Source organism: Dromiciops gliroides, chromosome 3 (assembly GCF_019393635.1).
Source record: "Dromiciops gliroides isolate mDroGli1 chromosome 3, mDroGli1.pri, whole genome shotgun sequence".
NCBI lineage: Eukaryota > Metazoa > Chordata > Mammalia > Microbiotheria > Microbiotheriidae > Dromiciops > Dromiciops gliroides.
In genome coordinates, this window is record NC_057863.1 from 57,100,648 (window position 1) to 57,116,179 (window position 15,532).

Below are 15,532 nucleotides of genomic sequence, written 5' to 3' on the forward strand. Positions count from 1 at the left end.
CACAGAGGTAGTGAGTCTTGATTTGAACTGAGAACATCTAATACCAAATGCACTTCTTCTTCCACCACATGATCTCTCTGAGGGCCTACGCCTGTCACCACATGATACTACAATCCTCTGATTTTTGAGATTGATTTAACTTAGGCAAAATCATAATAGGAGGCAGAAAAGTGAATGGAGCCTAGAAACTTCCGCTTTTCCTAATACCTAATCTTAAAGAAAAGAGGTGTGTCAGCAAAAAATACCATTCATTTAGAGTACAAGCTTCTTTGTGACACGTTATGGAAGAGAACATTGGAACACTAAGTATCACAGAAAATGGCAGTAAGCATTTGGGGAGCAAACGACTCAATATATGAAGTGTGCTGAGATTTATTATATAATTGAATAGAACTTCAGATATTAAATATATAATGATCTTCGCCAGAACCTCTTAGTGTATATTATCGAGCATGACAGATTAATTTATCATCTGATTATGAACTCATGTTTGAATTAATAGACTCATAGACCTTTAGAGCTGGAAAGAGTTTAAAGATATTTATACCAACTCTCATTTTGTGGATGCTAAGAGATTAATCCTTTGCCCAAGGTCACACAGTTATTTAATAGTATTCTTTTCCTCTTGAATAAGGACTCTGAAATCAAGATTCTAACCCCTGAATTGTGAACAACAAACAAGAATTAGAAAAGAGATTGCAATCATCTTAATGGTTAAGGGGTGATGGATTAGTCAAGAGGTTATTTAATACCAAATAGGAGATATGTATGTAAGTGAAAAAAAGATCACTCTCATAATCATAACTTTCACTCAAGGAACCTAAAGGGACAGGGTTAAATCATCAACCAGAAAAACTGAAATGGCTTGATGGGATAGAAATAAACAGTCAGAGACATAGAAATTTAATTTGAAAGCAAGGCAGGGTGACCCTGTTCATTGGCTCTGTTCCTTTTCTGCTGCTAGGCTAGACATTTTGGTGGGTTTCTCGTGGGTGATATTTGGATGCTTACAGAATATATAACTACCCTAGAGAAACACATTTACCAGTGTAGCCAGCCTTTCATGCAGCAACAAGACAATGAACATGATTAGCATCTAAGTGGTCACCAAGAGGGTTTCATTAAAATGAGCAACGGGAACCTTACACCTCTCAGGCTGTTATTATTTCAATCTGGGAGGTTGTAGATTTAGGAAAAACAGAAATGCATTGATTAAGCTGGGGACTGTAGTCTGTACAAACAAAACGTAATGAAAATTTAGGCTTTTAAAAAAATACCCAAATGAATTCTTCAGTATTAACCTGTGGGTTCAGTACTGAATTAACCATAACAATATTACAAAATCTTGACTATGTCATCAATTCTGTGACATGATGAAAAGGAACATTGGCTCTGGAAGAAGATTCACATCCTACCTTTGATGATCCTACCTGTGTGATTTGGGGCAAAGTACTTAACTACTTGGGCCTCAGTTTTCTCATCTGTATGATGAGACCTGGGTCCAGAGGGCGGCCAAGGTTTCGTATAACTCTAAATCTATGATCCTATTATCACATAGTGGATGGGTAATTGTTCACTTGTTTTTCTTGAGCTGAGGAATAAGAGACTAGGAAATAGACTTTTCTCTGTCACAGGGAAGATGAATTGATAACTTATGAAAATTACTGTAAAATCCATGGCATTTTTAAATATGAAAGTTATGCTTGATTCAACTATGAGCAATTCCACCCACTGATAAGTACCCCTTATACCTTATTTTGGGGGAAGAGTTTACATACTAGGATACAAGAGATACAAAATTTCTTGTACTAGATCCTATACTGCAGCCACCTTGTAGATCAAACTCCCTTCCCTCCCCTGTACCTCCATCCTTTCCATGACCTCATTCAGATTGTTGGGAAGCAGGAACCTTTCCTCCATTCACCTGGGTACCCAAACCACATGGGGTGGCAGGGTGAGAAGAGTGACTTGGATGTGCTGGGATTCATCAATTCTAATACTTCTGGTAAAGTGGAGGATCATCAGACCTTCTTATCTGCTACTGCATCCTAATACTTTTCAAGGGACTATTGTATGGCCTAGACCTTAAGGACCAATGGGACCACTTGCACTGTCAATGAACCTTTAGGACTTGTGGGTCTTTCCACTCACCCTGCAACTAAACTCTCATTTATGTCTTGTTTTCTCTAATTAGAGTATGAGCTCCTTTAGAGAGCATAGACTATCTCCATTTTTCTATTCATAGTGAGTATCAAGCTCAGTGAATGGCTCATAATAAGTCCTTAAGAGTTCATTCATTCATTCATTCATCATTCATTCACTACCCATTTACCAATGAGGATAAATGCATCTTAGTTTGATACCTGTGTATTAGCCTAACTATGTGTTTAATGTTAAGAGAGTTGGGGGGGGGCAGCTAGGTGGCGTAGAGGATAGAGCACTGGCCCTGGATTCAGGAGGACCTGAGTTCAAATCCGGCCTCAGACACTTAACACTCACTAGCTATGTGACCCTGGGCAAGTCACTTAACCCCAATTGCCTAAAAAAAAAGAGAGTTGTGAAAGGAGGAATAGAAGCAATGAAAGGGAAAAGAACAGCCAAGCCACCCTGAAGTTCTGAGAGGGACACACCTTTTCAAAGGTTGTCTTACATAACTGTTCTTCTAAGCAGATAACAGTGAATAGGGGATTTGTTGCATTTGAAGATACTTAGTGGCAGCTTGAGTCTTTTCTGGAACTGATCATCAAGTTCTAAGAATGTACAGAGGGGCCTTTCAGATATAAAACTGTCAGGTTCAGTCTGGTCCTTAGACCAGATAGTGATGAATTCCAACCCTGGTCTCTATAGACCAGTTGTGTGTATGTGTTCCAACCAACCCATGGTAATTTTTCTTTCTTTACCTCACTACTCAAATCTGGAGAATGTTCAGTTTGGAAGCAAAGAGGTTGATAATCTCAGTCTGTCTATTCCCAGTCTATACATTTTTCCTGTTCCCCATGTCCTACCCTTTATGATTTTTGGTATCTTGCTCAGCTGTGGGCAGCAGCTGCCATGTGTTAGGGGGTATTTGGAAAAGACTTAGGCTGTCATTCTTCTGCCAACATGAAAAGGGGAGGCTTCTGCTTTCTACTTTAGAATATGTGTGGTTGTTCTGTGACTGCTTCATATCTGTTTATTGTGTTTCATTGATGTACCTTTGTGATTGAATTCTGAGCCAGAAGAGAATGTGAATACAAATAGGTACTATTAGACCAAATCAGCTCTCTTTTCCCTCATGGTGAGTGAAGCAATAACTGGTATCAAGTGACTAGATGAACGTAGTCAAATGTGGGCCATTAAGCTCTATTGTATACAGTGTCAAATGAGGAAATGTGGAGATAGCATGTAAAAGTCATTTAGCACTTATCCTAAACATATCACATTAATAGCACCTATTGTTGTTAAACTTTTGTCTTGTTTCCCCAGCTAGATTATAAACTCTTAAAGGAAAAAAAAAACTGGGTCTCGATGTCCTTTGAATCCCCACAATGCTGTCTGTACTTTATATATAAAACATCAAGAACACTAAGTGTTAATATTAGTAGCAAAGGTAAAAGTGACTAAATTCAGGTGGTTTAAAAATACATGTGAAAATATTTTTCACATATTTTCTGCATTCCAATAATCCCCCCCCTTTTATTGCATGAACTGCCAGGCATTTTTGTTCTTACTCAGATAAAAGAAATAATGGAAAAGGAAATAGCTCAGAGGCCCCAGGAAACAGGTAGAGACTAATGTGCAATTTATTTAATGGAAAAATGTAATGACATATCTGACTTTCCATAATCCCTCAACCTATATTTATTTTGCCAGACATCTGCTAAATGCAATTGCACATGGGGAAAAATGTTTTGTGCTGACCTATGAGAATTTGGCCTTATTGGGCCTAAATTAAAAGAAGAAATCTTGAATCAGACTTTATCCACACCTAACTCATGGACTTGTTATATTCTCATGTTCTCTTTTGCATCTATGTGTGTATGTGAGTGTGTGTGTGTGCATGCATGAAAGGCAGTGATAAGAAAGGGTAATGCCCTCTTTCTGATCCCCCAACTAGCTTCTTATTCATAAGGAGAGGAACCCTTTCTTATTTAATCCTGGTATCTTTCCCAGAGACTAGCACAGTGTTCTGTTTGCCAGGAGTGTTTGTTACATTTTATTGAACTGAATTAAATTGAATTTCTTTGTGTCCACAGCAAAAAAATCAAGTTCAAAATTTATATATACAATTGATACTGTTAAGTTAGGAAAATATAGGCTTAGGTTATCTGAAATATAAAGAGGGCTGTAGGTCCTACTCAGAGCTGGAAATGAGGGTCAGCTATGCCAAATTATTTGAAGAGCTAATTAAGTAAGGCTTATCTACTACAAATCACTCCATCTATATCATGGTGTCTGAAGCTATTGTCTACAGAAGGTAGATAGAAATAACTTATCAGGCACTGGTAATTATTGTTATCGATATTACTTTTTAATAGCTTGAAAATATCCTTATGGATCATTTTTACATTTAATAGACAGGAGAAGATAGGATCCAGTACCCAAGTGATATAACAAGGGATTTTGTCCAGGACACCAACATATGGGGACAACTTCCTCCTTACCAAGAAAGTTTTCCTTGTGTCTTTAGACTTGTCATTCTCTGCCATCTTGTGCCATGAGCTGTGAACCCACTTTCTCACCTAGCTCTTGCCTGCCAAAGGGTTCCATTATTGTTACACCTATCATTTAGTGGTTGCCTTTCTTCTCATTCCTTTGAAGAGGTATTGCCCAACTCTTTGGAAAAATCAACCAATCAATCAACATTAAATAAAAGCATACTCTGTGCCAGGGACTAGAAATGGGTCATATCCTTTTCTGGGACAATTGCTATAGGCTGGCTACTCTTGGTGTTATTGCTATGATGATGCTCCTCCCTCAACTATTTAAGGAAAATAGGAAGTCAAAGCAAAAAATGGGGAAAAATGGCTATTTTTGGATTTTCCAGGAGAAGCATGTTTGATTGGGCAGAGTAGGCTGGATCCATGGACTATTGCTTGGGAGTGTTTGGACCTGTGGTAGCAAATTTGTTGCAGAAGAGAGGGCAACTAGGCAGGTAGGATGAAGATTCTGGTGGGAGGAGGGGAGAGGGCAGAGACAGGAGCATGCTGAAAAGGGAATGGGGCAGAGCAGGAGCACTGTGAGATGCAAGACCAACTTTTCTCACTTTAGAGCTTTGTTGAGATTCTATGCTAAGTTTAGCTTTTAATTCCATTCTCAATTTTTTCCCTTCTCGTCATTTCTTCTGTCTTTATTAGGATCATGAGAGTAATGGTAGTCAAAAGATCTTCAGTTGAATGGAAGAGAGAATATTAAAAATGTAAAAAAACCCTCTAAAATCTAATACCTTCCACTTAAAATATATATTTTAATAAGATGCTTTTATATAATTAACTTCAATTATTTAACGATATGTGCTTTTTTCCCCTACAAAGAGATCTCATTTTAGTGGTGTGGTCTATATCCAGACCAATACAGCATATTAAAAAATTTGGTGAAACCTAATCTTTTCTACCTAACAATGAACACACATCATTATTTGCTGGAAATGCATAGTGTACTGATAATATCTCCTTAATTTCTGCAATTGCAAAACAAAATAAATTTTTAAAAAATTGAGTAGTAATAGTATTTGTGATTTCTCTACCCTTTCCCTTAGTTTGACCAATTAAAGATCCTGTTTTGTTTTGCCTGAACCTAAGTTAAAAAGGAAGAGTCCTTGGAAAAACATTTCTTATGCCTCCCCATCTCTTTGTTGCTAATTTCACATCCAGAATTGCATTAGCTCATTTGCTTAAAAATGAATATTTGGGGACAGCTAGGTGGCACAGTGGATAAAGCAACAGACCTGGATTCAGGAGGACCTGAGTTCAAATCCGGCCTCAGACACATGACACTTACTAGCTGTGTGACCCTGGCCAAGTCACTTAACCCTCATTGCCCCCCACGAAAGCAAAAACAAACAAAAAGAGTATTTGGCTTTTCTTCCGTCATGGGAAACACTACTTGCTAGTGAATCGTTGATCGATTATAAACAATGAAGCAGTATGGGATGCTAGCTAGCTACATGTAGGAGGAAGTCTATTTTTTAGTTCCTAATTTGCATTAGAAAGAAAACATTATTTTATTGAGGGCAGTTGACAATTTTGCAAAAAATGCAATGGTTGACGCAAGAATTTAAGTGACAAGAGAAGCAAAGCTAAACATTTTTTAAATGTGATTAAATTGAATTTTTATTTCTAAGTACTCCAAATGATAAGGATAATATTGCCACTAATGTCCTATCATTGTGGCAAGATGGTGACTCCCCTGGGTTCTCAAAAGTGAAGCTGGGAAGACTTTGAGTACAGACCCAGGAAATCTGTCTTAGGAGAATTAGAATGATGTTCCATTGTAATAGCTGTCTGAAATCATCGGTTTAGCTAAACAGGGGTTGTCATTGGTGCTGGGAGAGATAATGCTTACATGGAAAAACTTAGGGAATATAATAATGGCTAGTGCTTTAAGGTTTACAAATTTTGTACATGTTATCTAACTTGAACCTCGTGATAATACTCTAAGGATTTTTGGGGGGTCTAAATTTGTAATTTCATTGGCAGGGGAAGGAGGTTCCCATATGAAAAATATGAAAACACCTTCTTCTGACGCAGATCAGCCACTCCTCTCTAACTTAGAGCCTTAGACCAGGGCTCCTTAAATTTTTTCCACTTGTGACCCTTTTTTGCCTGAGAAATTTTTATGTTACTCTGGGTATATAGGTATATAAAATAGATATACCTAACCTTTTACTGTTGCCAAATTTTTTGCAACTCCAACATTCAGTTATGCAACCCCATATGGGGTTGTGACCCACAATTTAAGAAGCTAGGCCTTAGAGGGTTGCCTGGGAGTACTGAGAAGTTAAGAGACTTGCCCATGAATACATAACTAGTATATATCAGAGACAGGATTTGAATCCATGTTTTACCAATTTTAAGGATCATGGCATCATAGATTTAGGAAGCAAGGAAAGAAGGAAGGAAGGAAACAAGAATTTATTAAGTGCTTACTATATGTGCCTACATTAATAGTTGGAAGGGTCAGTCCCTAGAAGTTCTCCAGTTCAATCCCCTCCTTTCATAACGGAAGACACTGAGGTTCAGTAATGCCCAAGATTATTTAAATTCTCAGGATTTGAACTCAGGCCCTATGACTCTAAATTCCATACTATGCTACCTTCCTTAGGCTGGACTTCTATCTACTACATCATTCTGACTCTTCACTAATATAGACATTGTTAGTCTAATTTTACAAATAAATAAATTTACCAAAAAATAAGAGAAGTATATTCTTTTATAATAATTTACAAAATCATTCTAATTTTACAAATAGGTAAAATAAATTATTTTACAAAGAATTTACAAAATTAGGCTAATTTTACTATGACTTGCCCATTGCTGGGCTAAGTGATAGAGTAGAATTGTAGCCCATGTTTTGAGGTCCGTTGCTCTCTCTACACTAACAAACTGCCTCTTACCCCTGCCTTTCATCTTGAACACACCTAAAGGGCTTGAATCTAGCTGGAGACTGCTTCTAGTTTTCTCAGTTCAGCCAATCTAGGCAGCTAAGGTTTGCAGAAAAATGCACAGCTCTTCCCCCTGCCCCTGCCTCAACATTAAAAAAAAAAAGATTGTTGTGTTTTTCCTTAAAGACATTAACTTACCTGCATCACGAATAATAAAGTAAATCTCCCTGTCCTTTGAAAGGAAAGGGCACCTACTCTCATTATTGCTGCCATTATTTAAAATTTAACATTTAAGGCCAAACAATGAATGGTATGAATTCCTGAATGCCAAGCTACAGATTTATAGTGTATATATGTTCTGCTCTCCATATTTCCAAGCTTGCCTTTCTAACTAGACCCTGCATTTGCAGTTATAAGATATAAGGACTCAGAGCTATAGAATGAAGAAAAGCTCCATGGATAGGAGAGGAACATGGCTTAAAAATCAGAGAATCAGGGGGCAGCTAGGTGGCACAGTGGATAAAGCACCGGCCCTGGATTCAGGAGGACCTGAGTTCAAATCTGGACTCAGACACTTGACATTAACTAGCTGTGTGACCCTGGGCAAGTCACTTAACCTTCATTGCCCCACAAAATAAAATAAAATAGAATGAAATAAAAGAATAATGTAGTTTAAACTTATTTGAATACTGAACAATATAATCCAGAGACCCAGCCAGGAGACAAGAACTCTGAGTCCTTTAACATACTTCATGGAAGTTCATCACAGTGCTGTTTCCTTCCAATCAGCATGGCGAGTTTTCCTCTGAGATGGCTCATCCTTCCTAAGAATGTTGTATTCCCACGAGGAAGCACTATTTTATCTGTATGGCTAAATTCCAGCCATTTCTGTGTGGCCCAGGCTCAGGAAGAGGAATTTATGGGCAATTTTACATTATAAATAGAGCCCTAAGACCCTCATTGAAGTCTGATGTCTGAGGGACTCCTGCCTTTCTGTGAGGGTTGTACAAAATCCATGCTTAGCAAGAATTCCCAATGATGAAGTCAGGTCTTGGAAGTTAACATGTTGGAGTGATCTTTTGACTCTGTGAAATAGTTTTAAATTACGCTTAAGCAGATGAAACCATCGATTACCATTAAAAATGGCTTTCTGGGTTTTTGTGTTTGTCAGTGGAAAGTAATTTCAGCCCTAGAAACTATCTCTTAAAAAATTAAATTGGGCAGCCTTTCTTTTGCAAATATGATCCTTCTCTTAACCAGGTGTACCATCACAATTACATGAAATACCAAGTAATAGAGCCCAACTGACCATGATTGTTCCTCAGCTGAGAAATCCCCAGATCACCTCATCTTTAACAGAGCTCAGGGCTTAGAAAATATGGATGCAGCAAGCTCCCATCTAGCATAATTAAATTGGTCTGGAAATGTTGGTCTGGCAAACACACATGAAAAGAGCTTTGGAAGTCTTGGACTTTTTCTCTCAGTAAGATTAAAGCCAGTCTGGGAGCCTGGGATGACTGATACATTGATAGACCTTGCCTGGGAAAGTGTACTGTGGAAGAGCCCCAAAGATATTTGTTTTGGAACTAAGTAGGGTTAGAGTAACTCAGGATGAGACTCTGCTTCTTTTCAACCTCTATGGAGTGGATAGGGTCTCATTGTACCTCTGATATGTGACCAAGGTAATGGTAGCTTGAGTCAATAATTGGAAGTAATAAGGCTTATACCTAGGTTGGGAATGCTCTCAAGTTACTCCAGACTATTGAGAGGGGGATACTCTGCATATTTACAGTGAGCTGTTTGAACTCTGCAGCCTCAAGTGAGTTATCTTAGCTATTCAGGAAACTCAACTCATCTTCTCATTTATTAAACATCTTACTATATATGTCACCATGATGGTTGCTGGGAATACAAAACCACAACAATCCTTGCTGTGACAGAACTTAAATTTCAGAAGGGAGAGAGTTTGGTAATTAGAACTGTGAGTTAGGAAGATTGTTTTGTCAACTAGATTTGAGAAAGGTCAGATCAGAAATTTGGAGATTAAATAAGAAGCATTATCATAATCTAGATTTGGGGTCATGAGGTATTTAACTAAGATTTGGGTCTATGAGTAGAGAGAAGGGGATGATATGAGAGATGTCAGGGAGGCAGAATCAACAAGACCTGGAAACTCATTTGATACTGGGAGGTGAGGGAGAAATGGTGAGTTGAGGATAATACTAAAGTCATAAGCCTAGGTGACTGAAAGAATGGTGATATCCACAACAGAAAGAGGGAAGTTTGGTAGGGTTAAAGGCAAGATGGAATGAGTTTCATTTTAGACATGTACCATTTGTAATACCAATGAGACATTTAGATGTCCAATATACAATTGGAGATGTGATACTTAGTAGAGGCAAGAATTTAGGGACGAATATTATATAGATTTGGGAGACACCTGCATGGAAATGATCAATGAAGCTATAGAAACAACATGACATAGTAGAACATAGACCAAGAAGAGGAAGCAGCCCAGGGCAGGGCACTGGGAAACATGGTAGGGGAAGGAGATAGATGATGGTCCAGCAAAGGAAACTGAGAAGGAAAAGTAAGACAGGTAGGGGAATGAGAAAAGTGACGTCAAGGAAACCTAGGTAAGAGATATTAGTCAAATAATGCCTGAAGCCTCAGAAAAGTGAAAATTTAGCAGGGAAGAAATCATTTGTAACCTTGCAGAGGGTGGTTTCAATTGTATGGTCAGGAAGGAAGTTATATTTAAAGAAGTCAAGAATGAATGGGAGGTGAGGAAGTGGAGATAATGAGTCTAAAAGACTTTTTCTAAGAGTATGGCTATGAAAAGGAGAAAAGGAAAAAGGACTTGAAGGACAAGTGAAGATTTTTTTTGTGAGGCAATTGGAGTTAAGTGACTTGCCCAGGGTCACACAGCTAGTAAGTGTCAAGTGTCTGAGGTCAGATTTGAAGTCAGGGCCTCCTGACTCCAGGGCCAGTGCTCTATCCACTGCACCACCTAGCTGCTCCTCAAGTGAAGCTTTTTAAGGGAGGGGAGACTTTGGAAAATTTGTAGGTGCTAAAGAAGGAAGCATTAGAAAAGGTGAGATTAAGGATTAAAAAGTGAGAGAGGCAATTATTTTTGGGCAAGTTCCTGGAGGATATGAGAAGGGGAAGGATCAATGGCATAAATAATGGGGTTGATCACACCAAGGAGAAGTGCTATATCCTTATCAGAGATTGAAGAAAAGAAGGGATAGTGAATGGGGAATGATGTAGAGGAGTTTTGAGGTGTGAAGTAGCAAAGGAGCCTACAGGAGGAGATGGTTTCTGTTTTTCCATTGAATTGGGACATTCCCTGCCACATGTGTGCCCCTGGAAAAACTACCCTAATTTTTGAGAAGTTCTGTGGGTCAAGTCCCATGTAAAATCAGAGCTCATAAGCCTCTACGAATATGTTTATTTTTTCAGATGGCCAGAGGATGTATTAGTTAAAAATGAAAGACATTTAATTAAACACAATAGCCAAGAAAGTAACAAGAAAAGATGAACCAATTAGGTATATTCTGCCAAAGGTTTTTAGACACCTCATGGGCTGGAGGATGTGTGAGAATAGATGATGTGACCAAGACACAAATCTGGAGGGCACACGTGTAAGAAAAAAATGACTAATAAAATGCAGATCAAAAGGACAAAGAACATAATATTCTAAGACCTTAAGAGAGGAATAAGTAACACACTTCCAGAGACTCAGTAGTAAAGTATATATAACAATTGATACTTATAATGTTGACCTGTGGAAATAAAGAAAAGGATAAATAATATATAGTTATGTATGTTTTATAAAAATGGAAATCTATGGAATATATTTCAGGAAGATTCCTACCCAAAATAGCTCAGATGAAATGTTTTGCAACTTAAAGAGAGAAACCCCTAAGTATTAGAAAATTCATCAGTCTAGAATAAAATCTTCCCCAGGGGTTACAGATTCCCAAGGTATCATTGTATATATTTTCCTTTAGATTGAGGTAACATTATTAATATATGGGATATTTGATGGATGGTGGACTTCTTGAAATGAAAAACACTCACCCCTACTAGTTTTTAAGTCAAGCATGAAAAACTGGTCATTCACTATAATCTCTTATTCTAAACATATTTCCCAATTATGACAGTTTCTGCCAAAAGAAGTGATTAGAGGGGCAGCTAGGTGGCGCAGTGAATAAAGCACCGGCCCTGAATTCAGGAGTTCCTGAGTTCAAATCCGGCCTCAGACACTTGACACTTACTAGCTGTGTGACCCTGGGCAAGTCACTTAACCCCCATTGCCCCGCAAAAAAAATTAAAAAAAAAAAAGAAGTGATTAGATAAACAGGAGGCAAGGGCTAAAGCTCTGTCTATATAACTGTAAAATGACAGATTCTTACAAGATCAATGTCATTTTTAGACCTTTTAAGAGAGAACTGGTATCACCTCACAGTTCATTAAATTGCCCATTAGTGCAGCAAAGTTGTTCAATGAAAGAGCCAAAGGGGGAAAAAAGGGGAAAAAACCCCAAACACCCTTAGATTCACCCTCCGAAATATTCTGTATTTTCATTCACATGTCAGAATGGCGCCTGTTCTGTTTAGGTCAGGGTTAGAGTCTCCTCTCTTATCAATTTGAGAAGGTCTTTACTCTCTCCTTCAAGCCTTGTCCTCATTGCTTGCAGAACAATCAAATGCCTTATCAAAAATTAAATTCACTGTTTAAAAATAGTCTTAGGAAATCAGACTATTCAAAGGGAAATACCATTGTCAGCTGAATCATTTACACTAATGAAAATGTAAATTAAATATTTTGTGCTCATTACCTGTTTGACCTTTTGGATAGAAAAACTTCCAATGATTAGTTTCAATGATTTCTTTAAATGTTAAAAAAAATTGGAATAGCTGTATAGCTTAGGCTTGGAAGCTATTTATTTATCCGATATGTAGATCCCAATGTAGGTCAAGATGTACAATGTTATAATAATGTACATTGGTTAGTGCATCTTTTAAAATTTTTCTTTTTTCTTTCTTCATGCTGACCATTATGTAGTTTTGAGAGAACTTGTAGTTCTTACCTAGGCAGCTAGGTGGTGCAGTGATACAGTGCTACGTCTGGAGTCAGACTGCCCGGGGTTTAAATCCATCCTGAGACATTTAATAGCTATGTGACCTTGGGCAAGTCACTTAATCTCTATTTGCTTCAGTTTTCTCATCCTTAAAACAGGGATAAGAATAGCACTTATTTCCCAGGGATGTTGTGAACATAAAATGAGATATATGTAATGCACTTTGTAAACCTTAAAGTGCTATACAAATATTAGCTCTTATTATTTTTTCTTTCTTTTTTTTTTTTTTTAGTGGGGCAATGAGGGTTAAGTGACTTGCCCAGGGTCACACAGCTAGTAAGTGTTAAGTATCTGAGGCTGAATTTGAATTCACATCCTCCTGAATCCAAGGCCAGCGCTTTATCCACTGTACTACCTAGCTGACCCCAGCTTTTATTATTTTTTAAAGTTCATGATGATGAAACTATTTTGAGGCAAACAATATGAAACTCTATGTGAATAATGGGGAGGGGGTCAACATTGCTCCAGGTTTCAAATTTGTAAAATTGGGAGGATGTTGGAGGCAGCCACAAAAAGGGAGGAAGTTCCAGCAGGAAGAGGGACGGGTTATAGAGGGAAAATAATGAGTTAGGGCATGTTGGTTTGGAGGTGATGGTGGCATATCCAAATCCAGATATCCATTAGGTAGTTGGAATTTTGAGACTCGGGAGAAGTGACTCCTGGAGATAGAGATGTGGGAATCTTCAGCAAGACATTAATACTGAAGTCTTGGGAATGGGTAAAGGTGAGTGTTTAGAACGAAGGGGACTGAAGACCGTTCTAAAGGGAATGAATGCATGCATCAATGCTGGCTGCTGTGGGGACAGGAAGAAATGCTATGCTGTATCCCCAGAGCCATAGCTGACCACTAGAATCACCAAATTCAGGGGAAGGGAAATATCCAGAAGAAAAGATTACTCAAGTGTTAAATAAATGCTGTGGCTTAATCAAGTAGCATGACTGAAAAGCTGCCAGATTAGGGGTTAAGGGAGTCATTGGTAACATAGGAGTGAACTCAAGATGTTAATGGTCAATTTATACCAGAATGGGAGAGAAGGTATTTATTTCTGTGGTGAGCTTTCAGTTTTATCATTATATGTTTTCTAACCATTAAATTTGTCAGTATGAGGAACACCCACTGTAGAAACGTCATCTTTTAATATACTTTTTTTTTTGTGGGTCAATGAGGGTTAAGTGACTTGCCCAGGGCCACACAGCTAGTAAGTGTCAAGTGTCTGAGACCGGATTTGAACTCAGGTCCTCCTGAATCCAGGGCTGGTGCTTTATCCACTGTGCCACCTAGCTGTCCCCATCTCTTAATATAATTTGAAAGTCATCTGTGACTTTGATATTCCTGCTATGGGAACTCCCTCCACCAATACAAATTACTACATAGCCAAGACCTAGAAAGCTGCTTGATGTTCTAACAAATTCATTGACTCACTTGGGATCATGCAGTGACTGAGTGTGAGTAGAGTTAAAGAAAATACATAAATAAGAAAATACAGGAATCTTCCTGACTCCAAATTAAGCAGTGTATCTACTCTGTTTCATTAGAAAATGTATTTTCTTCAACTTTACAGTCATGTATTAAGGGCTTGCTTTGTGCAAAAGACTCTTGGGGGTAGTTGGGGAGATACAGAGTTTAAATAAGACACATGTCCTGCATTGTAGAGGTATGGTTCCTTGGGTCTACTCCCCCAACCCTACACTCAGATTTGAAGGTTGGATTTCTAGAGAGGCACTTGCTACTTCAAACTCTAGGGGTAGCCCAGGAGGCCTGTGCTTCTTACCACTATAGCTTATAAACCCCCCACGAAGGGACCTATTAACAAGCAGCCAGTTGGCACAGCTCTTAACAAAGGTATTTGCTATTATGGCATTGTAATAATATTAGGTATGCAACATCTTCCCCATAATAAGAAGGTGCATTCTCTGACAAATGCACACAGTATCTATGGGAATATTGGGATCAAGCCGAGTGCAGTGGTTGTGATAGGCAATGTGGCAAAGGTAATTCACATCTCCTGATAAAACTAGCAGTTCCCTCCCTGCTCACAGAGTCCTCATGCTGGATTCCCAGGGTCAGCTCCTCTCTACAGGAGGTTGTCTGTATGCTGTGCCCCTTCTGGCTGCTAGAAGTCATGTAGTCTCTGTATCTGAGTCTGTCTGGATTCTCAATCTCTGCTTCCCGAGGGGTACAGTGTCTGGTCCAGTTTTAAAGCTAAATAGCTGATATGACCCTGTAGAGGTCTCTTCCATTGGTAGTTCTTAGCTTTCAAAGTCTCCGGTTCTTAAACTTGAGCTCTCCAACTTCTGCATGGCTTACTTTTTTTTTTTTCCAGAGGCAATGAGGGTTAAGTGACTTGCCGAGGGTCACACAGCTACTAAGTGTCTGAGTCCAAATTTGAACTCAGGTCCTCCTGACTCCAGGGCTGGTGCTCTATCCACTGCGCCACCTAGCTGCCCCTACATGGCTTACTTTTAAAAAATATTCAGGCCCAGGGGCTTGGCTAATTCTCTAAGCCAAACACAAAATATTTTCTGAGTGGTTCTATAGATCAGAGGTTCTCAAACTTCTTGGCCTCAGTTCTTCTTTGTGTTCTTAAAAACTATTGAGGACCCTCCAAAAGCTTTTGTCTAAATGGATTATATTTATTGACATTTGCTATATTAGAAATTAAAATATTTTAGTATTATTATGAAAATAGGTTTGACTTCATAGAACCCCTGAAATAGTCTTGTGTACCCCCATGACCCCTAGAGCATACTTTGAGAGTTGAGGAAGTATAGACCATTGTAGACAACATTTCTGTTGAACCTTC

General features: G+C 38.5%; 1 protein-coding gene across 1 annotated transcript in view; it reads left to right on the forward strand.

Annotated features, from left to right (window-relative positions):
- The window catches only part of DNER (delta/notch like EGF repeat containing), a 287,309-nt gene that overhangs the window by 146,782 nt on the left and 124,995 nt on the right, over positions 1-15,532 (forward strand). The window lies entirely within an intron of this gene.